This window comes from Triticum dicoccoides, chromosome 6A (assembly GCF_002162155.2).
Source record: "Triticum dicoccoides isolate Atlit2015 ecotype Zavitan chromosome 6A, WEW_v2.0, whole genome shotgun sequence".
Lineage (NCBI taxonomy): Eukaryota > Viridiplantae > Streptophyta > Magnoliopsida > Poales > Poaceae > Triticum > Triticum dicoccoides.
This window is the reverse complement of record NC_041390.1, coordinates 619308687-619335658: the sequence shown is the minus strand read 5'-3', so window position 1 is coordinate 619335658 and position 26972 is coordinate 619308687. Positions and strand designations below refer to the sequence as shown.

Sequence of the window (26972 nt, the reverse complement as noted above, 5' to 3'; positions counted from 1 at the left end):
GACGAGTGTCTGGACATCCTGCCCAGTCTGCATCAGAGTACGCTGTGAGAGTGGTTGGAGAAGAAGCAGTGAAAGAAAGGTCGTGATCGAGAGTTCCTTTGAGGTAGCGTAAAACACGTTTGACATGACTCATGTGCGGAAGATGAGGGTCGTGCATATACAAGCAGGCTTGCTGGACGGAATAGGTGATTTCCGGGCGAGTGAGGGTAAGGTATTGGAGCGCGCCGGTGAGGCTGCGGAAGAGTGTGGCGTCCGAGGGTGAGAGTTGCTCGCCATCAGACGAGAGTTTGGGTCCCGGTTCAGCAGGTGTTCTGCAGGGGTGACAGTCTGTCATGCCAGCCTTGGAAAGAAGATCAAGGATGTACTGGCGCTGAGATAGAAAGAGACCCGAGGAGGAGCGAGAGACGGCAACGCCAAGGAAGTGGTGGAGGTGACCAAGATCTGTCATGCAGAATTCTGTACGTAAGGATGAGATTATGTGGGTTAGAAAGGAGTCAGAGGAGGCAGTTAGAACAATATCGTCAACATAAAGGAGAAGGTAGGCGACGTGCTCCGAAGAGTGAAAGATGAATAAAGAGGAATCTGAGCGAGAAGGAGAGAAGCCAAGACGTTGGATAAAGGAAGCAAAACGCTGAAACCAGGCTCGTGGCGCTTGTTTGAGGCCATAGAGAGACTTCTGAAGGTGGCACACATGATCGGGAAGAGTGGGGTGAGCAAAGCCAAGAGGTTGACGGCAGTAGACAGTTTCGGAGAGAGAACCATGGAGGAAGGCGTTTTTCACATCTAACTGGTGGATGGGCCACGAAGACGAGACCGCTAAGCTCAAGACCACGCGGATGGTACTAGGTTTGACGACAGGAGAGAACGTCTCGTCATAGTCTATTCCAGGCTGCTGAGAATCGCCACGGCAGACCCAACGAGCCTTGTAGCGAGAAAGGGTGCCGTCGGAGTTGAACTTATGGCGAAAAACTCACTTGCCAGATACAACATTGGCGCCGGGAGGACGTGGAACGAGAGACCAGGTGTTGTTGAGGAGGAGAGCGTCATACTCGTCTTTCATGGCACGGAACCAGTGTGGATCGAGAAGGGCAGCCTTGTAGGAACGTGGGACAGGGGAAATGGGCGCAGAAATGGCGGTGAGGTTCAGTCGATCGGTGGGAAGATGAAAACCGGCCTTGCCGCGCGTGCGCATGTGGTGAGCATTTTGAGGGACCGGGACGAGGACGGCAGTGCGAGGAAGTGGCCGTAAGGGAGGAGGTGTTGTGGTCGGAGGAGTAGCAGAAGGCGAAGATGGCGAGAGGGAAGGAGAACGAGGTTGCATGGGAGATGCATGCAAATCATCGGAATGCGAGCGTAGAGGAGTAGTGGCGGGCCCGGCCGAATCTGCATGGATGTTTGCGGCGAGGGCAGGAGCAGCTTGGTTGGTGGGCGGGCGATCCGAGAGATCCGGGGCGACCCGTGCGTCGGGGGCGGGGCCAGAAGCAATGGGGCCGGTGGGCGGGGATCCGAGGAATCTGGAGGAGAGTGGTTGTCTGGTGCGGAACGGGAGGTGAGGGCTGGTGGGGAGACATGCAGAGGTGGGGCGGGATTGGTGGGAGCGGTGGGTAGTGGAGGAGTGGGCCCCAGGTGAACAGGGCCATGCATCCCATGCACGTCGATCGCAGGAACGCATGGAGCGGGTACGTGAGGACCGGAAATGGGGGCGGACTGATTAGGCTCGGCGCGGTGAGCGAAAGGGAATTGTGTTTCGTCAAAAGTGACATGGCGCGAAAGGATAATGCGGCTGGTGGGAAGGTGTAGGCAACGATAGCCTTTGTGAGAATCAGAGTACCCGAGAAAAACGCAGGGAAAAGACCGCGGGGAGAGCTTGTTAGAAGAGGTGGCAGCCATGTTTGGGAAACACAGACAGCCAAAAGTTTTGAGATCGTGATAGGCGGGAGGGGCTAGGAAGAGGGATTCGTAGGGAGAGAAACAAGGGCTCATCTTGGTAGGACGGATGTTCAAAAGAAAAGTAGCGTGGCGCAATGCCTCGACCCAATATGAGGATGGCATGGAAGACTGAATAAGAAGAGTGCGGAGGATGTCGTTGATTGTACGAAGAGAGCGCTCGGCCTTGCCGTTCTGGGGAGAGGTGTAGGGACAGGAGAACCGGAGAAGAATTCCATGAGTAAGGAAGAAAGAGCGACTGCGAGAGTTATCGAACTCCCGACCATTGTCACATTGCACAAATCGTATGGGAAGAGAGAAATGGGTAGAAACATAGCGCTAAAAGTTGACGAACAAAGCATGCACATCAGATTTTGCACGAAGAGGGAAGGTCCAAACAAAGTGTGAGTAATCATCTAAGAGTACAAGATAGTACTTAAATCCAGAGACACTAGGGGTAGGCGACGTCCACAAGTCGCAATGTAATAACTCAAAAGGAAAAGTGCTACGGGTAGTAGACGTGCCAAAAGGCAGGCGAACATGCTTGCCCATCTGACACGCATGACATAAAGAGGAGTCGTGACTGTCACGATTATGCGGGAGCTGAAATTCTTGAAGGAGTGTGGTCGTCGTGCTCCGTTGAGGATGGCCGAGGCGACGATGCCACAAGGTGACAGAGGCGAGCAACGCATGCGATGAGGGAGAGGAGGCGCCGTGGATCGTGTACAAGTCGCCAGAGCTATTGAACCGTGCGAGCTCCATCTTGGTTTGAAGGTCCTTCACAGATAACCCAAAAGGATCAAATTCAACAAAGACTTGATTATCGATGGTGAAACGACGAACAGAAATAAGGTTCTTGATAAGAGCAGGTGCAACAAGAATGTCACGAAGTAAAAGAGGAGAGCGGGAAGAAGAAAGAGCAGCGGTGCCTAGGCATGTGACAGGAGTGGAAGAACCATCTGCTAAGGTAATGGAAGGAAATAAAATAGAAGGATGAAGAGCGAACAACGTACTAGCAGATGCAGACATGTGTAAGGAAGCCCCAAAATCGAAAATCCATTCGTTACCTGTGTCTTGAGTGGTAAGCGAGTTCATGGCGGCGATGAAGGCAGCCTGATCCCAGGCCGGAGTGGTAGCAGCCGTGGTTGGACCAGCAGTCTACGACGGTGAAGCAGTAGTGGATGCAGAGGACGACACTGCATGATCCCAGCCAGGAGGAGGAGCGCCGTAGGGGTACATGGAGTAGGCCGTTGGAGCAGCTGCGGCTTGGTACAGGGGCGCATAGGCAGCATAAGCCGCCGGAGGAGGGCGCGAGCCGAGGAGGCCGGGCGCGCCGACGGCGGGGCGAAGTCCGGGCGCCCATGCACCACTGTAGGCCGGCGGGGCACCGTACGAGGAGGGCGCCGACCAGGGCATCGGCCGGGCCTGCACCAAGCCCGTCCAGGGATCATGGGAAGGGCGCCATGTGGAGAGATCGGTGTTGGAGTGCGCCGCCGAAGGAGCGGGAGCCGATGGAGGAGGACTCGGCGCCGGCACGGAAGAAGAAGACGCGCCGTTGTTCTTGGGCGGCCGATACACCGGATTCTTGCCCTTGTAGTTCGGGCTAGGACGCCAGCCCGACGGTGGCTGAACCGAAGGCGGCGCCGCGGGCAGCGCTATCGGAGCCGGAGCGGGGAGAGCTGTCGTGTGGAGGAGGCGCGGAGTGTTGGCTTTGCGCTGTTGGTTGTGCTCCTCCATCTGCAGGATCAAACGGGCCTCCGCCAACGTCGGCAGCGGGCGGAGGAGGGGGATGAGCGTCGCCTGCTGAGCGAAGCGTTCGTCGAGGCCGCCCATCTACGCGTGAAGGAGGGAGCGATCAGCGACAACTTCGCCAAGCTCGCGTAGCTCGTTGCCGATGGCCTTGATGCGCTGACAGAACACACCGACGGGTCGATCGCCCTGCGTGATGGTGCGCAACTCCGTGTTGAGAGCGGAGACGCGGGCGTCACGGTTGTCCTGGAATAGCCGGCGAAGCTCGAGCCAAACATCGCGAGCGGTTGCGCCGTCGGTGACGACAAGGTTGAAGAGCTCCGTGGAGATGCGGGTGTAGAGCCATTGGATGATGGCGAGGTCATCTTTCTGCCAGCGCGGGTCATGAGGGGCCGGCGGGACGTCGCCGGAGATGTGGTGTAGAAGGGAGCAGCGGCCGAGGTGGATCTCGAATAGATGACGCCAGTGGTAGTAGTTATGGCTGTGGAGGTCGAGGACGATGGGAATGAATGGGGTGATATCTGTAATGGTGTCACTAAAGGAGAGGGAAGGCAGAGGATGCTGGCCGCTGAGGAGAGGCAGCGGCGGCTGGCTGCCGGGGAGAGGAGGGGGGAGTGGTGGCTGACCGCCGGGGAGAGTAGTTTGGTGGCCGCCGGAGGTGATGGGATTGGGGGGTTTCCCCTCTGGTTGCGTCATGGGGAGAGTGGATCGAAGGAGTTGTCTGATACCATGAAAACTGATAGTATTGCTTTCTCAATCAGGAACAGAATACAGGAGGGGGTACATATAGAGGTGCCGCATGACTTGCAGCTAGATCGTGGGGTGATCGTGCATGTAATCATGAGTAAACTAACTCTGACCGAGTCCTCTGTCTAACAATACCCCCGGGCATGGATTAGCCGGCTCGACGGTTGATGGATCAGCCAGTGGCTCAAACACTACTCGTCATTTTAGCGCTTGTTGCAATTTCATCTCCGTTGCAGCGCCTCCCCACTGGCAGCTCACATCTCTTGTGCCAGCACTCCCCGTCCACTCTAGCAGCATCTCCACAACAATGTTGTAGCACCTCGACGGTCGACTTGCAGCACCCCAACGCCACCCTTACAACACCGGTGTATCTCCCACCAGGCCTCACATTACCTCGGCCACGCCCTGCAACAGTCGCCCTACCAGCCTTGCAGCACCCAAACTCCCGACCCTTGCAGTACCCCACGACTGCTTGCAGCACCCCTCGGTGCTGCTTGTAACAACCACGAAGTGTGGCACTCGGTCTTGCAGCACAACGGCCAGCCTGCAACAACACATGTGTGCCTTGCAACATCAGTAGTCTCTCTTGCAGCAGTGTAGGTGGTGGTCACATCAGAGCTAGCAGGTTGCCGCAACACTGGTGCTCTTGCAACAGGGGTGGTCGGCTTGTCGCGCGCGTCTTGATGGAGCGGGAATGGGGAGGCAAGAGAGATTGGCGGGGGGATTGGAGGCCTCCAATGCGGATGAACGATGAGATAAGGGGAGATGCATGTGGACATGTCCAAACACCAAAGATAAGGGGAGAGATAATTTGTGGGGCCCATGAAGGCACGTGGCGAGCGTAGAGGGTGCCAAGCTGAACACAACATCCATCTATTTAAAACGAGCGCTTTCCATCCAATGTTCAATTATAAGCACCTCGATGGATGGTTAATTAGAGGTGGCCAGTGGTGGCTAACAAATCCTATCGAGACCAACAAGTAAAATGCACAAAATCACCATTTTCGTTTCACAACTCTCGGAAAACTATGACTTTACAAAACGTGACAGTTTGCACCGCACTGAAAAATTGACAATGGCAAAAAACACTGAACTGTTTTCTGAGCTCGTCTTGACGTGGGCGATCACTCGCGAGCCGACAGCGTGACGATGCGGCGCCAACAGCCATTAATGTATCTGTCCGAAGCGGCTGGGACGACCCTCACCCCCGTCCCTCGCTCTCTCTTCCTCTCTTTCTCTCACGGGCATGGCGGCCCCAGATCGATTGGCGAAGGAGTGGTGGGGGACAAGGTGTGGTGAACAAAGATAGTCACCTTGGCTGGCCGGCATGGCAGGGGGCACCCGCGGCAAGGAGGAAGATTGTGCGACCACAATCACAGAGTATTTCATCGTCGTCAGATTTGGAGCAAAATTCGTTGAGCTACTGTTAAATGGTTTTGGTCGAGCCCTAGGTGAGTTGCCTCTGTGTCTCTATTAGCAAATTTTGCTGGTGGAATTCTAGGGTTCCATATTTGGAAAGTATGGTTAGCTGGAATTCTAGCAAATTTGTTGTTAACTGAATCTTGTTTTGAACTGATGCAGTTAATTGAATCTTGTTGTTTGTGACTAAACAAAGTTGCTAACCGAACCTAATTGTTAACAGGGAATCTTTGCTGTCTGTTACTGAACCTAGCTAGTTGTTAACTGAATGCAGCAAACTGAATCTTGTTGTCTGTCACTTAACCTAGTTATTAATTTAACCTAGTTAACTAAATCTTGTTGTTTGTGACTGAACCTAGTTGTTAACTGAATCTTTACTGTGTGTCACTGAACCTAGTTGTTAACTGAATCTTTACTGTGTGTCATTGAACCTAGTTGTTAACTGACTGCAGTTAACTGAATCAGTTCACAACAAGATTCAGTTAACTGGATCTTTGTTGTTTGTCACTGAATTTTCATGTCCTACTTGACTGATTTTTAGGGTTTTCAAATGTTTAATTATTCTAGGGTAGTTACTTCACTAATTGATAGATGTAGTTGAATTATCCTTGTGCACTGAATGAAAGAGGCACTAAATGCCACTACTAAAATTTGCAGGGTGTTGTGCAGTGGGTATATGAGTTAATTTTGGGTTGAGTGATGTAGTGGACAAGTTGACCACAGAAGGAGTGAGTCAGTGTATATGGGTTAAAGTGATTTGACTGATGTGAAGTGTCAGTAGGTGTGCTCAATTTAATGTTCAAACTATGTTGATTAAAGGTAACAAGTGTCCCTAACTAGGAAAGAATTTGCAATATTCAGACTTGCAATGTTCAGACTTTATTCAATCAAACTATACTAACATTTTATATTTGCATTGACACCTAGAGCACCCCTATAATTCCATAGTAAGCTGACTGAAATTTTTTTGAGACTTAGATTTTATGACATTTTATCTTTGTATTGACACCTACAGCACAACTATAGTTCGTTGCATTGATACCTACAACACAACGATAGTTCTTTGCATTGAAACGTAGATGATCATACATAGTTTGACATTTATAACGGATAATATGAGCACCAATATTCAGATAATATGAGCAATGTCATTCAGATAATGTGAGCACAAAGATTCAGATAATATGACCACAAAGATTCAGATACTATGAGCACAAACATTCAGATAATATGACCACAAAAATCCAGATACTATGACCACAAACATTAAGATAGATAGATGGCATAGATAGACGAGTTCAGATAGAAAGCACACATAGTTCTAGTTCTTCAGACGCAAGCCACACCACTAAGTTCAGGAACTAACTGAACCCATATATTTGTTCAGATCTTGTTGCAAAAATTATCTAACACCTAAGTGTTGTATCAGAGTCACTCGTTCTACAGGTTCAGAAGATAGAGTGATCAACGAACTGACCCCATGACGCAGAGCTTCTTCTTCGACCTCCTACTGCTTGTGCCTGTCTCCACCTCCATCTACTGCTGCTTCCGCTGCTCCATCTGTGGTGCCTCCACATGCACTTTTTTGCTCCACTTGCAGCGCCTCCATCTCCATCAAAGAAATGGGCAGCACTGGCACCACCCTGTCAAGCTCGTAGCCCACACAGTGTTGGTCGTGGTTCTGGTACATGTACCAGCATGCCTGCTGGAATGGGTTCGGGAAATCACTAGCCTCCCCCATCGCCCAGACCAAGTTTTCGATCAGTGGGCGGTGCAGGTTTGGCAATCGGGCGTACTCCTCATGGTTGGCGGCCGCCCTCACTACGCTCGCATGTTTCTTGGGGATTGCAACGTCGGTGTACCAGATGCTCGCCTCGCGCTCGTAGGAGAGCTTGGTGATGCCGCTGTCGAAGATCTCCTGCAGCACTTGGTCCCATTCGAGGCCAAATGTCGTGGCGCGATGGAGGTTTTATTTTGTTTCTTGTGGGAAGGAGGAAGTTGGATGCAGAGGAGCGACTGAGAGGTTGTGGAGTGGTGGTTATCTGTGCAAGGAGGGTGAATGTGAATGAATGCACTGTGTGTGTGTGGATACTAGGGTTTTCTGGAGAAACCGAATGAGCACAGTCAATCGATCAACCTACCACTTCATTTTTTAGAAGAATCGAACGAGCAGAGCCCGACCCAGAAGCCCAGTAAATAGAAACAATCGAATGCGCCCAACCCAGCCCAGTAAACAGAAACATAGGAATGCGCCGGCCCGACCCAACAGCCAGCTTCATCCCGAGTGCAAAAAGGAAGGCCGTTAGCGTGCGCCATCACCGCTGTCGGCTCGCGAGTGATCGGCCACGTCAAAACGAGCTCAGAAAACGGTTCAATGTTTTTTTACCACTGTCAATTTTTCGGGACAGTGCAAAATGTCACATTTTGTAAAGTAATGATTTTCCACGAGTTGTGATAAGAAAGTGGTGGTTTTGTTCATTTTACTCGAGATCAACACTCCCACCATGGTGAAAGGAGATGCAACGAAGCTGACCGAGACGCAACAAGGCCGATCCAGCTGTTGGCATCAAACACCTGCTCTCACAAACTCACCCATAAGGTTCCCTAGTTAGGTATGCCACAAAATATATCACCATTTTCTTGAGGGAAACAATTATGACAAGATATGACACTCATAATATCAATGCAACCCAGTAAAATGCGTGGAAAATGACAAATCAAAAATAATAAAGTGACGTAGAGAAATATGAAATTGTATGAAATACAGGTAATGGCATTGAATATGACAATATGAAGCTACTACAATGAAGCCCTAGATTAAAACTTATAAATTTAGAGTTGGGTATGCAAACTTAAGGTATTAGTGAATCAAATAAATTACCCTTGGGAATAACAGTTACCTTGAACATATTTTTAATTGATTAGTACATGCTAAACTCCAAATTTGAATATAAAGATCATCTCAGTTGGAGTTGCGATGATTTAGTCATGACCTTTCCATGTTTTGGGTGCTAGTGTCCATGGATCTCATTTTTTACCTTTCCATGTTTTAATCATTTTGTGCCATTTCCTGATTAAATCAGAATTTCAACTATTTTATTACATCCGAATTTTAACTATTTACACAGAGAGGGAGACAGGCATACTGCAATGACATTTGTGCCCGAAGAATTAACTTTTTTTGGTGCATACAAGAAATTAATACTTGTGTATTTGAGCTATATATACCTGAAGTTGGCATGGAATATCAAAATTCAAAATAGACTTTGCCTATTCCCTGTTTTCAAAAGCACTTTTAATGACGTGAGAAAATAAAACTTTTTCATTTTTTGGGTTCTTATACAGCCTGGGCCCGCACGTCAAGTATTTAACATTTTTATTTCTACTAGCAAAAGTGTCCGTGCGTTGCAACGGGAGAAGAAAATGACATTTTCAAATTTAGCGAGAACTGTATGTATTGCAAAACACAAAAGATCAACTAACAATTGATCAAAGAATAAATGGGGTTTCTATTGATCAATATTCAAGTTTCTGAAGGAGGTTATATACATGTTGAGAGGAAGATCTGTGAGGATGTGACGTCTTCCATGTTGCATCTTAGAAACTTCGATTGGTTCTTGGGAAATGTTTGTTTTCCTATTTAGGAAAGGTTAATTAATTATTTCCCGCAGGAAAGGTTAATTATTGGCTTCTTCTTTGCTGCCATTTCATTGTGTGTTGGAGCTTTTCTTTAGTACATGACTAAAAAGAGAAACCAAGATATGTGCTTGAACTGTTAATTTAAGTCATTTCTACCGGTGCGATCATATGCAGTTTTGAGTTACTGCCAACTACATATATGTGCGTTCCAGTTTCCTTGTGCATTGCTGGTGAACAACTTAATGTTATGTTTCTTTTTCTTTTGAGACTTCATACTGTAGCTGCAGTATCAGGTATCTAAAATAGTTGTATATACCACAGCCCACAGGTACAAGAATCCCGCTGTTTCATTATAACTGTAGCATCTACTCCAAACACTGAATGATGGTATTACCTTGTCAAATACTGAATGTAGCTAGTTTTGGTTTTTTCAGTAGTTAATTGTCCAGACTAAAATAAGGATTTTGACATTGATTATAGTTTTGCGGCAACTTAATGATAGGCTGCAATTGTGGATCCAAAATTTATATTGATGCTAGAGCACAATTGCTGTGCACAGGGTACATGAAAACAATTGGCATATACACGATAGAGAAGAAATTAGAAGTAAATAGTACACGGCTGCAGTCAGCATATAGAGGTCATGGACTTCGAAGAAATCTGCAACAAATCAAAGGAAGCGAAGAGGAATGTGAGAGCTCACCCACTTGCCTGACACAAGAAATAGAAAAAAATTTAGTCTGTAGATTCAGTATAGCAATTACAGTGAAGCTTAACTTTCCAGCTCTATAAGACCAGCGGCGCATATACTCTCGGTTTTAATCATATAAGCCAATAAAATTGATTTTTTTTTCTGATTATACCATGGGAAAAGTTTTGGAAATATGCCCTAGAGGCAATAATAAATTGGTTATTATTATATTTCCTTGTTCATGATAATCGTTTATTATCCATGCTAGAATTGTATTGATAGGAAACTCAGATACATGTGTGGATACATAGACAATACCATGTCCCTAGTAAGCCTCTAGTTGACTCGCTCGTTGATCAATAGATGGTTACGGTTTCCTGACCATGGACATTGGATGTCGTTGATAACGGGATCACATCATTAGGAGAATGATGTGATGGACAAGACCCAATCCTAAGCCTAGCACAAAGATTGTGTAGTTCGTATGCTAAAGCTTTTCTAATGTCAAGTATCATTTCCTTAGACCATGAGATTGTGCAACTCCCGGATACCGTAAGAGTGCTTTGGGTGTGCCAAACGTCACAACGTAACTGGGTGCCTGTAAAGGTACACTACAGGTATCTCCGAAAGTGTCTGTTGGGTTGGCACGAATCGAGACTGGGATTTGTCACTCCGTGTAAACAGAGAGGTATCTCTGGGCCCACTCGGTAGGACATCATCATAATGTGCACAATGTGACCAAGGAGTTGATCACGGGATGATGTGTTATGGAACGAGTAAAGAGACTTGCCGGTAACGAGATAGAACAAGGTATCGGGATACCGACGATCGAATCTCGGGCAAGTATCATACCGATGGACAAAGGGAATTGCATACGGGATTGATTGAATCCTTGACATCGTGGTTCATCCGATGAGATCATCGTGGAACATGTGGGAGTCAACATGGGTATCCAGATCCCGCTGTTGGTTATTGACCGGAGAGTTATCTCGGTCATGTCTGCATGGTTCCCGAACCCGTAGGGTCTACACACTTAAGGTTCGATGACGCTAGGGTTATAGGGAATAGATATACGTGGTTACCGAATGTTGTTCGGAGTCCCGGATGAGATCTCGGACGTCACGAGGAGTTCCGGAATGGTCCGGAGGTAAAGATTTATATACGAGAAGTCCTGTTTTGGTCGCCGGAAAAGTTTCGGGTTTTATCGGTAATGTACCGGGACCACCGGGAGGGTCCCGGTGGTCCACCAAGTGGAGCCACCAGCCCCGGAGGGCTGCATGGGCCAAGTGTGGGAGGGGACCAGCCCCAGGTGGGCTGGTGCGCCCCCCCACCAAGGCCCAAGGCGCAAGGGAGAGTGGAAGGGGGCAAACCCTAGGCTCAGATGGGCCTAAGGCCCACCTAGTGGTGCGCTCCCCTCTCTCCCCCCCTTGGCCGCCCCCCTAGATGGGATCTAGGGCTGGCCGCCACCCCTAGGGGTGGAAACCTAGGTGGGGGCGCAGCCCCTCCCCTCCCCCTATATATACTTGAGGTTTTGGGCTGCCATACACACGATTCAATCTCCCTGTTGGCGCAGCCCTACCCATCTCCCTCCTCGTCTCTCGTAGTGCTTAGCGAAGCCCTGCTGGAGTCCCGCGCTCCTCCACCACCACCACGCCGTTGTGCTGCTGCTGGATGGAGTCTTCCCCAACCTCTCCTTCTCCCCTTGCTGGATCAAGGCGTAGGAGACGTCACCGGGCTGTACGTGTGTTGAACACGGAGGTGCCGTCCGTTCGACACTAGGATCATCGGTGATTTGGATCACGACGAGTACGACTCCATCAACCCCATTCACTTGAACGCTTCCGCTTAGCGATCTACAAGGGTATGTAGATGCACTCTCCTTCCCCTCGTTGCTGGATTACTCCATAGATTGATCTTGGTGATGCGTAGAAAATTTTGAATTTCTGCTACGTTCCCCAATAGTGGCATCATGAGATAGGTCTATGCGTAGTTACTATGCACGAGTAAAACACAAAGTAGTTGTGGGCGTTGATATTGTCAATTATCTTGCTGTTACTAGTCTTATCTTAATTCGGCGGCATCGTGGGATGAAGCGGCCCGGACCGACCTTACACGTACTCTTACGTGAGACTGGTTCCACTGACTGACATGCACTAGTTGCATAAGGTGGCTAGCAGGTGTCTGCCTCTCCCACTTTAGTCGGATCGGATTCGATGAAAAGGGTCCTTATGAAGGGTAAATAGAAATTGGCATATCACGTTGTGGTTTTCACGTAGGTAAGAAACGTTCTTGCTAGAAACCTATAGCAGCCACGTAAAAAAAACTTGCAACAACAATTAGAGGACGTCTAACTTGTTTTTGCAGCATATGCCTTGTGATGTGATATGACCAAAAGGATGTGATGAATGATATATGTGATGTATGAGATTGATCATGTTCTTGTAATAGGAATCACGACTTGCATGTCGATGAGTATGACAACCGGCAGGAGCCATAGGAGTTGTCTTAATTTATTTATGACCTGCGTGTCAACATAAACGTCATGTAATTACTTTACTTTATTGCTAAAGCGTTAGCCATAGTAGTAGAAGTAATAGATGACGTGACAACTTCAAGAAGACACGATGATGGAGATCATGATGATGGAGATCATGGTGTCATGCCGGTGACAACGATGATCATGGAGCCCCGAAGATGGAGATCAAAAGGAGCAAAATGATATTGGCCATATCATGTCACTATTTGATTGCATGTGATGTTTATCATGTTTTACATCTTATTTGCTTAGAACGACGGTAGCTTAATAAGATGATCCCTCACTAAAATTTCAAGAAAAGTGTTCCCCCTAACTGTGCACCGTTGCGAAGGTTCATTGTTTCGAAGCACCACGTGATGATCGGGTGTGATAGATTCTAACGTTCGAATACAACAGGTGTTGACGAGCCTAGCATGTACAGACATGGCCTCGGGACACATGAGAAACACTTAGGTTGACTTGATGAGCCTAGCATGTACAGACATGGCCTCGGAACACGGAAGACCGAAAGGTCGAGCATGAGTCGTATAGAGGATACGATCAACATGAAGATGTTCACCGATGTTGACTAGTCCGTCTCACGTGACGATCGAACACGACCTAGTTACTCGGATCATGTTTCACTTAGATGACGGGAGGGATGTCGATCTGAGTGAGAGTTCATTAAATAATTTGATTAGATGAACTCAATTATCATGAACATAGTCTAAATTGTCTTTGCAAATATGTTGTAGATACATAGCTCACGTTGTAGCTCCCTGTTTCAAATACGTTCCTAGAGAAAGATTAAGTTGAAAGATATTGTAAGCATTGATGCGGACTAGGTCCGTAGTCCGAGGAGTGTCCTCACTGCTACACAGAAGGCTTACATCTTTGATGCACCCCTCGATGTGCAAACCCCTACAACGTCGTCTGTGGATGTTGTGAACACCTGACAGACACGTCCTGATGACTACTTGATAGTTTAGTGCACCATACTTTACGGCGTAGAATCGGGATTCCAATGACGTTTTGAACGCCATAGAACATATGAGATGTTCCAAGAGCTGAAATTGGGATTTCAGGCTCATGCCCGTGTTGAGAGGTATGAGACCTCTGACAAGTTCTTTTGCCAATAAGATGGAGGAGAATGGCTCAGCTAGTGAGCATGTGCCCAGAATGTCTGGGTGCTACAATCACTTAAATCAAGTGGGAGTTAAACTTCCAGATAAGATAGTGATTGATAGAGTTCTCTAGCCACTATCACTAAGCTACTAGATCTTCGTGATGAACTATGACATGCAAGGGATGGAGTTCATCCCGGAGCTGTTCGCGGTGCTTAAGACCGCAAAAGGTAGAAATCAAGAAGGAGCATCAAGTGTTGATGGTTTAACAAGACCACTGGTTTCAAGAAGGGCAAGTGCTAGAAGGGAAACTTCATGGATGGCAAACCAGTTGCCGCTCTAGTAAAGGAACCCAAGGTTGAACCCAAACCCGAGACTAAGTGCTTCTATTGTAAGGGGAACGGTCACTGGTAGAGGAATTACCCCAAATGCATGGTAGATAAGAAGGCTGGCAACTTCAACAAAGTATATACGTGTTATTAATGTGTACCTCACTAGTACTCCTGGTAGCACCTGGGTATTGGATACCGGTTCAGTTGCTATTATTGGTGACTTGAAGCAAAAGCTACGGACTAAACGGAGACTGGCTGAGGGCGAGGTGACGATGTGTGTTGGAAGTGTTTCCAAAATTGATGAGATCACCATCGCACGCTCCATCTGCCTTCGGGATTAGTATTGAACCTAGATAAATGTTATCAGGTGTCTAAGTTGAGCATGAATATGATTAGATCATGTTCATTGCAATACGGTCATTCATTTAAGTTAGAGAACAATGGTTATTCTGTTTACATGAATGATACCTTTCATGGTCATGCACCCTATGTGAATGGTTCATTGAATCTCGGTCGTGGTAATACACATGTTCATGCCAAAAGATGTAGAGTTAATAATGATAGTACCACTTTCTTGTGGCACTGCCGCTTAGGTCATATTGGCGTAAGATGCATGAAGAAACTCCATATCGATGGATGTTTGGAGTCACTTGATTTTGAATCGCTTGACACATGCGAGCCATGCCTCATGGGCAGGATGACTAAGACCCCGCTTTCAGGTACAATGAAACGGGCAAGTGACTTGTTGGAAATCATGCATGCTGATGCGTGTGATCCAACAAGAATTGAAGCGTGCGGTGGATATCGCTATTTTCTCATCTTCACTGATGATTTGAGTAGATATAGGTATATTTACTTAATGAAGCACAAGTCCGAAATGTTTGAATAGTTCAAGCGATTTCAGAGTGAAGTTAAGAATCATCATAACAATAAGATCATGTTCCTACGATCTGATTAAAAGGGGATTTTTTAAGTTATGAGTTTGGCAAACACTTAAGACATTGTGGAATTGTTTCACAGTTGAAGCCACCTGGAACACCACAAGGTAATGGTGTGTCCGGATGTCGTAATCGAACCCTATGAGATATGGTGCGATCTATGATGTCTCGTACCAATCTACCGTTTTCATTTTGAGGTTATGCGTTAGAGACAGCTGCATTCACTTTAGATAGGACACCATCTAAGTCCGTTGAGACGACGACATATGAACATTGGTTTGGCAAGAAACCAAAGTTGTCGTTCTTAATGTTTGGGGCTGCGATGCTTAAGGCTTCAGCCAGAGAAGCTCGAACCCAAAGCAGACAAACACATCTTCATAGGATATCCAAAGGTGACAGTAGGGTATACCTTCTATCTCAGATCTGAGGGCAAATTGTTTGTCGCTTAGAACGGGTCCTTTCTCGAGAAGGAGTTTCTCTCGAAAGAATTGAGTGGGAGGAAGATAGAACTTGATGAGGTTGTCAAACCTTTATTTCAACCAGAGAATGATGCAACAGGAAGATGTTTTCTGTGGCATCTACGTCTGTTGAATAGGAAGTTAATGATAGTGATCATGAAGCTTCGGATCAAGTTGCTATCGAACCTCGTAGGTCGAAAAGGAAATGTACTACTCCTGAGTGATACGGTAATCCTGTCTTAGATATCATGTTGTTAGACAACAATGAACCTGCGAACTATGGAGAAGCGATGGTGGGCCCGTATTCCGACAAATGGTTAGAAACCATGAAATCCGAGATAGGATCCATATATTAGAACAAAGTATGGACTTTGGTGGACTTGCCCGATGATCGGCCAGCCATTGAGATAAATGGATCTTTAAGAAGAAGACGGACGTGGGCGGTAATGTTACCGTCTATGAAGCTCGACTTGTGGGAAAGAGTCTTTTCACAAGTTCAAGGAGTTGACTACGATGAGAATTTCTCACCCGTAGCGATGCTTAAGTCCGTCGGAATCATGTTAGCACTAGCTGTATTTTTCGATTATGAAATCTTACAGATGGATGTCAAAACAAGTTTTCTTACCAAGTTTTCATAAGAAAAGTTGTATGTGATACAATAAAAGGTTTTGTCGATCCTAAGGATGCTAAAAGGTATGCTGGCTCCAGCAATCCTTCTATGGACTAGAGCAAGCATCTCGGAATCGGAATATATGTTTTGATGGAGTGATCAAAGCTTTTAGGTTTATACAATGTTTGCTAGAAACTTGTATTTACAAGAAAGTGAGTGGGAGCACTACAACATTTCTGATAAGTATATGTGGATGACATATTGTAGATCCGAAATAATGTAGAATTTCTGGAAAGCATAAACGGTTGTTTGAAGAGTGTTTTTCAAAGGAAGACCTGGATAAAGTTGCTTACATATTGGGCATCAAGATCTATAGAGATAGATCAAGACGCCTGATGGTGCTTTCAAAGAACGCACACCTTGACATGTTTTTGAAGGAGTTCAAAATAGATCAGTCAAAGAAGGGGTTCTTACCTGAGTTGTAAGGTGTGAAGTTGAGTAAGACTCGAAGATTGACCACGGCAGAAGAAAGAGGAAGGACGAAGGTCGTCCTCTATGCTCTTGTCATAGGCTCTATACGGTATGCCATGCTGAGTACCGCACCAGATGTGTGCCTTGCCACATGTCTGGCAAGAGGGTACAAAGGTGATCTAGGAGTAGATCACCAGATAGTGGTCAAAATTATCCTTAGAGGAATAAGGAAATGTTTCTCGGTTATGGAGGTGATAAAGAGTTCGACATAAAGAGTTACGTCGATGCAAGCTTAACACCTATCCGGATAGCTCTGAGTAGAGATACCGGATACGTATAATGGAGCAATAATTTGGAATAGCTCCAAGTGGAACGTGGTAGCAGCATCTACGATATAAAGTTTTGCGAAATACATAGGGATCTGAATATGGCAAGACCCGATGACTACAACCTCTCTCACAAGCATAACATGATCAAACCTAGAACTCTTTGAGTGTTTATCACATAGTGATGTGAACTGGTTCACTGAGTCTAGTAGACTCTTGGATGTTGGTCACATGGCGATGTGACCTGTGAGTGTTAATCACATGGCGATGTGAACTAGATTATTGACTCTAGTGCAAGTGGGAGACTGTTGGAAATATGCCCTAGAGGCAATAATAAATTGGTTATTATTATATTTCCTTGTTCATGATAATCGTTTATTATCCATGCTAGAATTGTATTGATAGGAAACTCAGATACATGTGTGGATACATAGACAACACCATGTCCCTAGTAAGCCTCTAGTTGACTAGCTCGTTGATCAATAGATGGTTACGGTTTCCTGACCATGGACATTGGATGTTGTTGATAACGGGATCACATCATTAGGAGAATGATGTGATGGACAAGACCCAATCCTAAGCCTAGCACAAAGATCGTGTAGTTCGTATGCTAAAGCTTTTCTAATGTCAAGTATCATTTCCTTAGACCATGAGATTGTGCAACTCCCGGATACCATAGGAGTGCTTTGGGTGTGCCAAACGTCACAAGTAACTGGGTGGCTATAAAGTTACACTACAGGTATCTCCGAAAGTGTCTGTTGGGTTGGCACGAATCGAGACTGAGATTTGTCACTCCGTGTAAACGGAGAGGTATCTCTGGGCCCACTCGGTAGGACATCATCATAATGTGCACAATGTGACCAAGGAGTTGATCACGGGATGATGTGTTACAGAACGAGTAAAGAGACTTGCCGGTAACGAGATAGAACAAGGTATCGGGATACCGACGATCGAATCTCGGGTAAGTATCGTACCGATGGACAAAGGGAATTGCATACGGGATTGATTGAATCCTTGACATCGTGGTTCATCCGATGAGATCATCGTGGAACATGTGGGAGCCAACATGGGTATCCAGATCCCGCTGTTGGTTATTAACCGGAGAGTTATCTCGGTCATGTCTGCATGGTTCCCGAACCCGTAGGGTCTACACACTTAAGGTTCGATGACGCTAGGGTTTTAGGGAATAGATATACGTGGTTACCGAATGTTGTTCGGAGTCCCGGATGAGATCCCGGACGTCACGAGGAGTTCCGGAATGGTCCGGAGGTAAAGATTTATATATGAGAAGTCCTATTTTGGTCGCCGGAAAAGTTTCGGGTTTTATCAGTAATGTACCGGGACCACCGGGAGGGTCCCGGTGGTCCACCAAGTGGGGCCACCAGCCCTGGAGGGCTGCATGGGCCAAGTGTGGGAGGGGACCAGCCCCAGGTGGGCTGGTGCGCCCCCCCACCAAGGCCCAAGGCGCAAGTGAGAGTGGAAGGGGGCAAACCCTAGGCTCAGATGGGCCTAAGGCCCACCTAGTGGTGCGCCCCCCTCTCTCCCCCTTGGCTGCCCCCCTAGATGGGATCTAGGGCTCGCCGCCACCCCTAGGGGGTGGAAACCTAGGTGGGGGCGCAGCCCCTCCCCTCCCCCTATATATACTTGAGGTTTTGGGCTGCCATACACACGATTCAATCTCCTTGTTGGCGCAGCCCTACCCCTCTCCCTCCTCGTCTCTCGTAGTGCTTGGCGAAGCCCTGCTGGAGTCCCGCGCTCCTCCACCACCACCACGCCGTCGTGCTGCTGCTGGATGGAGTCTTCCCCAACCTCTCCTTCTTCCCTTGCTGGATCAAGGCGTAGGAGACGTCACTGGGCTGTACGTGTGTTGAACACGGAGGTGCCGTCCGTTCGACACTAGGATCATCGGTGATTTGGATCACGACGAGTACGACTCCATCAACCCCGTTCACTTGAACGCTTCCGCTTAGCGATCTACAAGGGTATGTAGATGCACTCTCCTTCCCCTCGTTGCTAGATTACTCCATAGATTGATCTTGGTGATGCGTAGAAAATTTTGAATTTCTGTTATGTTCCCCAATAAAAAGTTCATAAATCTGGAAATCGAGCAAAAAGAAAAGAGTTTACACTGAAGATTATCGAAAAATAAAGCTTGTATAACTCTTTAGATTTAATCAGTGAATAAGTGGTTCTGTTTTCTTTTTGGTTAGGGAGTTGACTATAGAGACTTACATTTTCTGCCTGGAATCTTTCTGACATTATTAGTGAGATCATGGCACACATTATCAGCCATGTATGAACTTTATGACACGAGTAAACCAAAATTTACAACATGCAGCACATGCACCAAAATTTATCAAATTATTGTGCAGAAATATTTAGTCATTTCTCTCTCCAGAAACTGTCAATACAGAACAGTTGAAATCAAGTGTTTTTCCTTGACCAGTCTCCACTGTCTTAGTTTCACAAAAATGCAAGAAGCAAACCAAGGGACGCAGAGAGTGAAAATAAGACTAAAGTAATGAGAGAAAATTTAGTTGCATTGCATGCACAGCGAAGTCTGCCAAGCTTGCCGTGTCAGGGGAAAATGCTAATTGTTCCTTGTTGGTTTAACCAACACCAAAACTTGAGGCTTCAGAATACATTACAGCAATGTAACACTGAGTCGTTGCAACTGGAGAAAACGCGGGATGGGGAACCTCTTGTGCGTTGCAACAGAAGAAAGTGTGGGGATGGGGAGCCGGTGTTGATATTATTTAGTGACCAGTATTTGCAGCCCATCTCACATCGAAATGATATAATCAAATGTAAATAAACTTCTTGGAAAACATTTCACAACATACTCCAATTCTTGCTAGCAATTTAAACGGCTCCATCAAATATTTAGAATTATTGTAGAGTTTTAAAAATAAGTAAATTTGAATTAGCAAGATGAAAGCCAATTCTACACTGTAATTTCTTAAGCCTGAAATATTTAGACGACTCCATCAAATGTATAGCTCAGGACTGAGGTAATATCCTTTTGAGAAATCTCTGCACACACTCGAGCACTGGCTTTGCTTGTAAAAGGAATTCTTGCTAGCATAAAAAAGATATATGCCTCTTTTGGTTCATAGGATAGGATTATCATAGGAATAGGAATCTTGTAGGAAATGAGATGACATGTATCTCAAATCCTATGAGTAGGAATAGGAAACAAGATGTCATTTGGTTGACATCAAAGGAATTTTTCCATCGAGTCTAGGCTCTTTTTTATTTTCCTATGAAATGTGGAGGATAGGAACCAATCCTATGGAGGAATAGGAATCCATTCCTATAAACCAAAGGGCTTTAAAGGAAAAAATCCTATAAAAATCCTATCCTCTAGAATTCCTATGAAATTCCTCTAAACCAAAGGAGGTCATAGTGGTAAGGGAATTTACCGAGTAGACGTTGTAGTTTCATAGCCCAAGATCAATTGCCAATCATGAACCGTAGGCAGGGGATCAATGAAGAAATATTTTACCCATAAATCCAATAGTTGAAACGTTCATGGTCCTGTATGTAACCTCTGTACCTCTCCATAACGCAATATAGCATCACATGAAGCCAGCCAGCAGCAAACAGATCAGCTTTTACCTGCCAAATTCAGATCCCAGATAAATCATCTGCTCCCTCGCCATCCGCCTTTGTGTGTGCTCCACATCAGATTAGCAGCTGATGCATCAAAGTAGTAGCAGCAGCAGCATCAATCAACAAACAACAGAAAAAGTAGCAATATAATATGTGGCTAACAGGAGCAGACCAGCAGCGCACAACATAGAGAGCACCGTCCCTCTCCCCTGCCCTCCTCGCACCAGCAGCGCACCAGACCGTCCTCTTCCTCGCCAATCTCCCCCTGGGAACCAGCACCATGCGCTCCCCGACCAGCGCCTCCGCTGCCCACTCCCGCGAACGTCCACGCCCTATCTTCTCTTCACCGGAGCAACCAGCCGCACAGCTCCCTGCCGTGCCTCCCCTCGTTTCTCTCATTCCTCTTGTGTTCTCTCTCCCTCTCCCGCATCCTCCCTCCTTTAACTTCCAAGAGCACGGGAGCAACCATGGCGCTACCCCAGAGAACCCCTAGCGCAGCACCGCCTCCCCGCCATGGCCGCCGCCACCCGCAAGCTTGCGCCGCGCCTCGCTGCCGATGAACGGGCGGATCGGCGCGGGAGGCTTGGTGGTGGCCGGATCCGGTGCGCAGCGGAGCAGAGGATGCAGATCAAGGCAGTGGCGGCCCAATCCCACCGGAGTCGTGGCCGGAGGCGGGTGGCGCGGCTACGGGCGAAGCTCGGGGCGACCATGGCGGCGCTGCAATGAGAGGGAGATAGAGATGGTGAGAGAGAGGGAGTAAGGAGAGGGATGAGGAGAAGGTAGGGCGGCGAAGTGACCTAGTCGCGGCGGCGGGCCAGTCGGCGCGGCGAGGCGGCGGAGGAAGGCAGGGTCGGGGCGAGCGCCTGGCGCGGAGCCAAGCTCCCTAGCTCGGGCGCACGCGTTTTGCCCCTAAAAAGGATCGCAGGTTGAATACACAAAAATATAGGGTTCTTTATGTAAAAACAAAACGCTTTCTCTGGTAGCCACTTAAAACAGGAACGCGGGTTGAATTCTAGAAAACTGAGGGGCTTTTCAGCAAAAATGCCGACGACGTATGGGCAGAAGCACTATTTACTTCTTTACCTACTAATAAACCACGCATCGCTTCAGGTGGTACGTCGCTGGCATTTTTGCACAAAAGTCCCTGTTTTTACTGATATTCAAGCCGCAGTCCTATTTTAAGTGGTTAATCAGGAAAACGCTTCGTTTTTACACAAAACACCCTACCATTTGGAGTAATCAACCCGCTATCCGAACAGATTTGTAAAAAAAACACGGCCAGAAACTGACCACGAACTCCTCTCCCTCTCTCCCTCTCGCCCACGAACTCCTCGGCACCAACACCACCCGCGCCGCCGGCTTCCGGCGAGCTCCGACGCCGCGCAGCACGCCCCCAAGCCCCCCACGATCCGCGCCTCCCTCCCCTCCTTCCAGATTCTCCGTTCCCGGCCTCTAACGTCCGCTCGCAACCAAACCCCCGTGGCTAGGGTTTCGGGCTGGGCTTCGCCGGCGCGTCTCCGGCGGCCCCAGGTTCGTCCCTCCTTCCTTCTTGGCTGGGATTTTTCACCCCTACACCTCACCATCTCTTCATATCCTCTACTGCAGATGCAGATGGAGCACGCCATGGGAGTTCCCCATCCACCACGGTCACCGCCGTCAAGTGCTTCTTCACGGAGATGTGAAGGACGCCAAGGACCTGCAGCTACTCAAGGTTTTATCTTGTCCCCATCCTATCCCCTCCCCTTGCCGCCCCTTCTTCATTGGATGACCAGATGCACAACCACATATGTTTTTTGATTCAGGCTCATAGGGTCTAGATTTGAATGTAAAACTACCTGACTTTACCATTAACAGATTGGAAGCACGATTATCGTTGCAATTTTTTTAGTCATGGCATATTTTCTCTTATATGTGTTTGTTGATGATTAATCATCAAAGGTTATACGCGTGTTTCGTCCCAAGCACAAGTCCTTCTTTCACATATCCCTTTTGTCATATGTCTTCTTGATGCAAAGAGGCTCAGCTTGCTACTGATGGATTGCAGCTTACCAAATTTGATTTGGTTTGGTACAATGGATGTTTGGTATTGATGTTGAAAGAATACTTCACTTTCTGTAATTTCTGATGTTCAGATTATACCGAATGAATGCTACCAGATTCCATATTTGTTCTAGAGATATTATTGATCTTTTCATGCACCAATTGTTCAAGTAGTGTCTTTCTGCTAAAAGCTTTATATTGCCCTGTGTGTCCTTTTGTCCGTACCTTTTTCCAGTAATTTTCTCTGTTAACCTTGGGCCAGCTCATTTGTGTGTGCTTCATGTATATGCTCATGCTTTTGATGCTGCTGGACTTTGGAATGCATCCGCACAGTAACTTTCTGGTATGACATATTCACTCTTAACTAAGAAATGCTACAGCTGATTCCTGATAATTATCAGTGCACAATGTATTAAGTTGCCTTCGCTGTAGGTATGCTTGCATTCAGGTTGTCATTAGTTACGAGATGGTACATCAGTGTCTCCACTCTAGAGATGAATATAATACGCCAAAAGTAAGTGTCTGATCCCAGCTTCTTTTATTGTGGATTGTGGGTACGGTGAGCAATACATTGATTCACAAGTACGTCTTGCAGCACAGAAATTATTCCGTTCAAAGTGAATGACACGGCGTAAATCAAACATGCGCTGAGCCTACTAATGCGACTACCAGTACTGTTGCACTACTAGAACCCAATGGCATGATGGTGCAGCAAATATGGTTTTTTATTAGATAGTTTTCTGCACTGTATATGTGATGAATTCACAAATTTATGATTTTGAGGTACTGGTGAAGGTAGATTCAAATGAGTGATGCAAATTCAGAATTGCATAGGTAGTGCCTACGACTGACTAAGGGTACATGAGTTGGAAGAAAGTCCAAGCAGAAGGAACTCCTGCAGATGCCCAGGCTGCTACTGTGCCTATCTTAAGGTATTGCTTCAGCGGTGGTATTAGTTGTTATTCTTTCCTGATACAGACATGACTCTTTGAGCTCCACCGAGGCATATATAACAAGAAGATAAGCTTGGTTCATTTTTTTATCAAGCAGGGGAAATGAAAGGACGATGCGCCGTACATTCTAGATTATTTATCAGTGTTAATCAGTATTAACTAATTTTATAGCCATTGTAATTAGCAATAGAGAAATGTTTGCTGATATTTTTTACCTGCGAGACCATAGTACTTTCTTGTTTTCTTTCTGTAATAAGTGCGAGATACGAGCAATAATAATATATTGGAGTTTATTCATGGATGAAGCGGTTCATCTCAAGATATATAACATTCATGTTTCCCTTCCTAATGTTTCTTTGGTGAAGTCATAACCTATTTATGTTTCAATGGAATTCTGTTCAATTTGCAATTGTTTCCTACTATGCAGGGTGATCTTGACCTGATTTTGCTTTCGAACTGAATTGTGGTAATCAAGCAGGGAGACGAGACGCTGTTGAGCTATTTTTCGGTAGATTTGAGCTACTTAGAGTTGAGCTAGGCACCAGACGAGCAGAAGCACAAACGTAGGAGGTATCCAACAACGGCAACCGCAACGCCATTCCACTTAAACCTGGAGACCAGAGAAAGGATGCGGTACCACTGCTCTTCTTTCTCCTTACTAAATCTCTGAAAAGGGATGCTCATATAATTACTAATAATTTAGTTGCAAGTCTTCTGTAAGAGCCTTGATGTACTTTATCTCATGGTTTGGGTTGTGAAAGAATTTTGGAAGGACCACAAGGTAGTCTTCAGTTCAGTTTGTCCATTTATAGTGTTGATGTATCTAGCTACTTGTATCTGCTTTCTTTTGTTGTAAAATGAAATAGCATTCTTGCTGATCAATGAAATTAGAAAATCAATAGACTACATTGTTCCTTTTTTTCTTTTCTTTTTCTATCCTTGAAGATATTTAATGATGTGATCTGAAACTTTTAGTTTTGTTCTATTATGCAAAGTTAAGAGTTTTCGGGATAAAATTCTAATTTGGGCCACTCTCTTTTTTACAAGAGTTCTAGGAAAATTTACCTTGAAATTTGTCACATGCAAACTGGAGGAAGGGGCAATAAGCAGAGAATTCCCCTCAAGATGTGAACTGCATTGATGCCCTCGGTATGTGTGTTGCTACTGCTGAATGATGCTCCCTTGTCGTTGTTGCTATAGTACGATTTAGTACAGCTTGTCTAAATGGGTTAGAAGAGGGGTTATGAAATGTTTTGTTGGAGTTTAAATATTCTTTCACGTATTAAACTGATAAGTTGTGCACTTTTGCTGCTGTTAGATAAACTGACTACTCTGTACTGTTGGATAGCCATGGTATGTGTTAGTTTTATTTTACCACAAAAGTTTCTTGGGAGTTGGGATATCAGGTGTATTCATTACTTTTCCTATGAATATATTCTATTTTGGTGCACTGTATATCTATCTAATCTATCTATCCAAGTTTTCAAAGAAATTGATGGCGGCGGCTCGGCCGTGTCGTGGTGAATGGCGAAGCTTCGAAACTGAACATGAGAAAGGTGTTGACGCGCGGCTGGGAGACGTACATACTTGAGGAAATATGATTCATAAGGTTTCATATTAACGAAAACTGATAATCTGAACATTTTGTTTATTCCTGGATGACTTTATTCTCCAATATGAATATGTAAGAAAAGATATGACATACATTTGTGTAAATTGATAATGTAGGGTCATCTCGAAACTTTATTATTTTTTCAAGATTGATTTACTTGGTGGTGTTAACTTCCATTTTCTCGAAACAGGACATGTGTTCTATTTCTGAAAAAAGAAGCTTCTCTGTTAGCTAGCATCCCCGACGGTACTTTTAGACTGGATGTAGACCAGTAGGGTCAATTAAAAATTGTTGGCTATAGATGACTTTAAGTTTCTAGCTTTCATAAAATGTAGACGTGTACGTACTCTAACAGTATGTCGTGGTTGATGATGGTCCTATGTACTGGTTGAAATTATCATGTTGGATAATATTGCTTATATGTTGTGGTTGATGGTGGTCCTATGTACTGGTTGAAATTATCATGTTGGATAATATTGCTTTTACTAGCAGTTGCCGTGCTCTTATTATTTTATTTCCACAAATATAATCATGTTTTGCTATTGATGTAATGCTATGTTCCTTGACTGAAATCAAACCCTTTAGTCGCTGATGTGGTGCTCTTATTATTGTTATATTCCTTCACTGAAAGCAAACCTTGTTCATGGCTAACTTATAGAATAGCAGATGCAAAGTTCAAAAAGCATCAAGCTCAGGAACACTCTAGCCATGTATTTGATTCTGTTGAAGACCCAATATATAATGAGTGATGCGGGCCTGTTTGGATCGCAGCCGCGGGACGCCCTGCCAATTTTTTGGCGTTGACTGCTACCAGGGGCGTTCGTTTGGATTGACGCCTATGTTTCGTAGCCACGCCAAATTTTTGGTATTTCTGTTAAGTTTCGATGCCCATGCGTTGGCGAGATCTTGGTGGCAAAATTGCTCGCCAACTTTTTGGTGTGGCTGACTTTGGCGGGGCTGATTGGGGCGCAATCCAAACGCCCCCTGCATCTCCTGATGTTGAGCTATATGGACCATATGAGCAGAACCACAGTGACTAACATACGAGTCAATAGAATTCATAAAGTTGCAGTTTATTTGCTCTATTCAATAATGGCTTTAGTTTCAATGCAAATCGTTAACTGGACTTTCCTGATTGCGGTGGTGTGTATTATTCTGCAAAAAAGTAGTATCGTCGCCTTTTAATGTTTTCATTCACATCCATGGTCATATATGTTGCTTTGACGAAACAGTTTATCAACATCAATTGTAGCTGGCAGGGCTCGTGATGGACAAGGCGAACGCAGCGGATAGGGCACCAAAGGGGGGTGTGGTTGCAGCGGCATAGAGCACTTCGACAAAGGAGACTTGAGAATGGGGACGATAAGGAAGATGAGTTTGTGCTTCCTTCTATCTAAGTCAACTGTGAAGATGTAAAAAAATGCCCTAAAAACAAGTTTAAAAATCTTCACAGTTTTCATATCTTCACAATTTTTTTGTTTCAAAACAATATGTTCGCACTTTCTAAAAGAGCTTAATTTTTTTCCAAAAGCAAAGTTCCATTTTTACTATTTTCCCCATTTACAAATGAAAAAAACATTCTTAAAAGAAAACATCAATTCAAAAAATGTTCTTTAATAAAAACATTAACTAATCTTAAATAAGTGTTCCAATTTTTATGAAAATGTTAACTTTTGTTAAAAATAAAAAAGTTCCATGTTTAACCTTTTATTGTTGTTTATTAAAATTGAATATAAAAATGATGCACAATGGCATATGAAGCAGGTTGTGCCTTTTTCGCCCGGTGCAACGCACGGGCATTTGTACTAGT

At 45.8% G+C, this 26972-nt stretch overlaps 2 long non-coding RNA genes across 2 annotated transcripts; one reads left to right on the top strand and one right to left on the bottom strand.

Annotated features, from left to right (window-relative positions):
• Nucleotides 1-20434: 20434 nt before the first annotated feature.
• Nucleotides 20435-21268, bottom strand: LOC119314689. The gene is made up of 2 exons (XR_005152414.1): nt 20730-21268; nt 20435-20641 (listed from the first exon to the last, which is right to left on the bottom strand). It is a non-coding gene; the product is annotated as an uncharacterized LOC119314689 (long non-coding RNA).
• A 2816-nt stretch (nt 21269-24084) lies between these two features.
• Nucleotides 24085-25299, top strand: LOC119314688. The gene is made up of 2 exons (XR_005152413.1): nt 24085-24183; nt 24606-25299. It is a non-coding gene; the product is annotated as an uncharacterized LOC119314688 (long non-coding RNA).
• The last annotated feature ends 1673 nt before the right edge of the window (nt 25300-26972 follow it).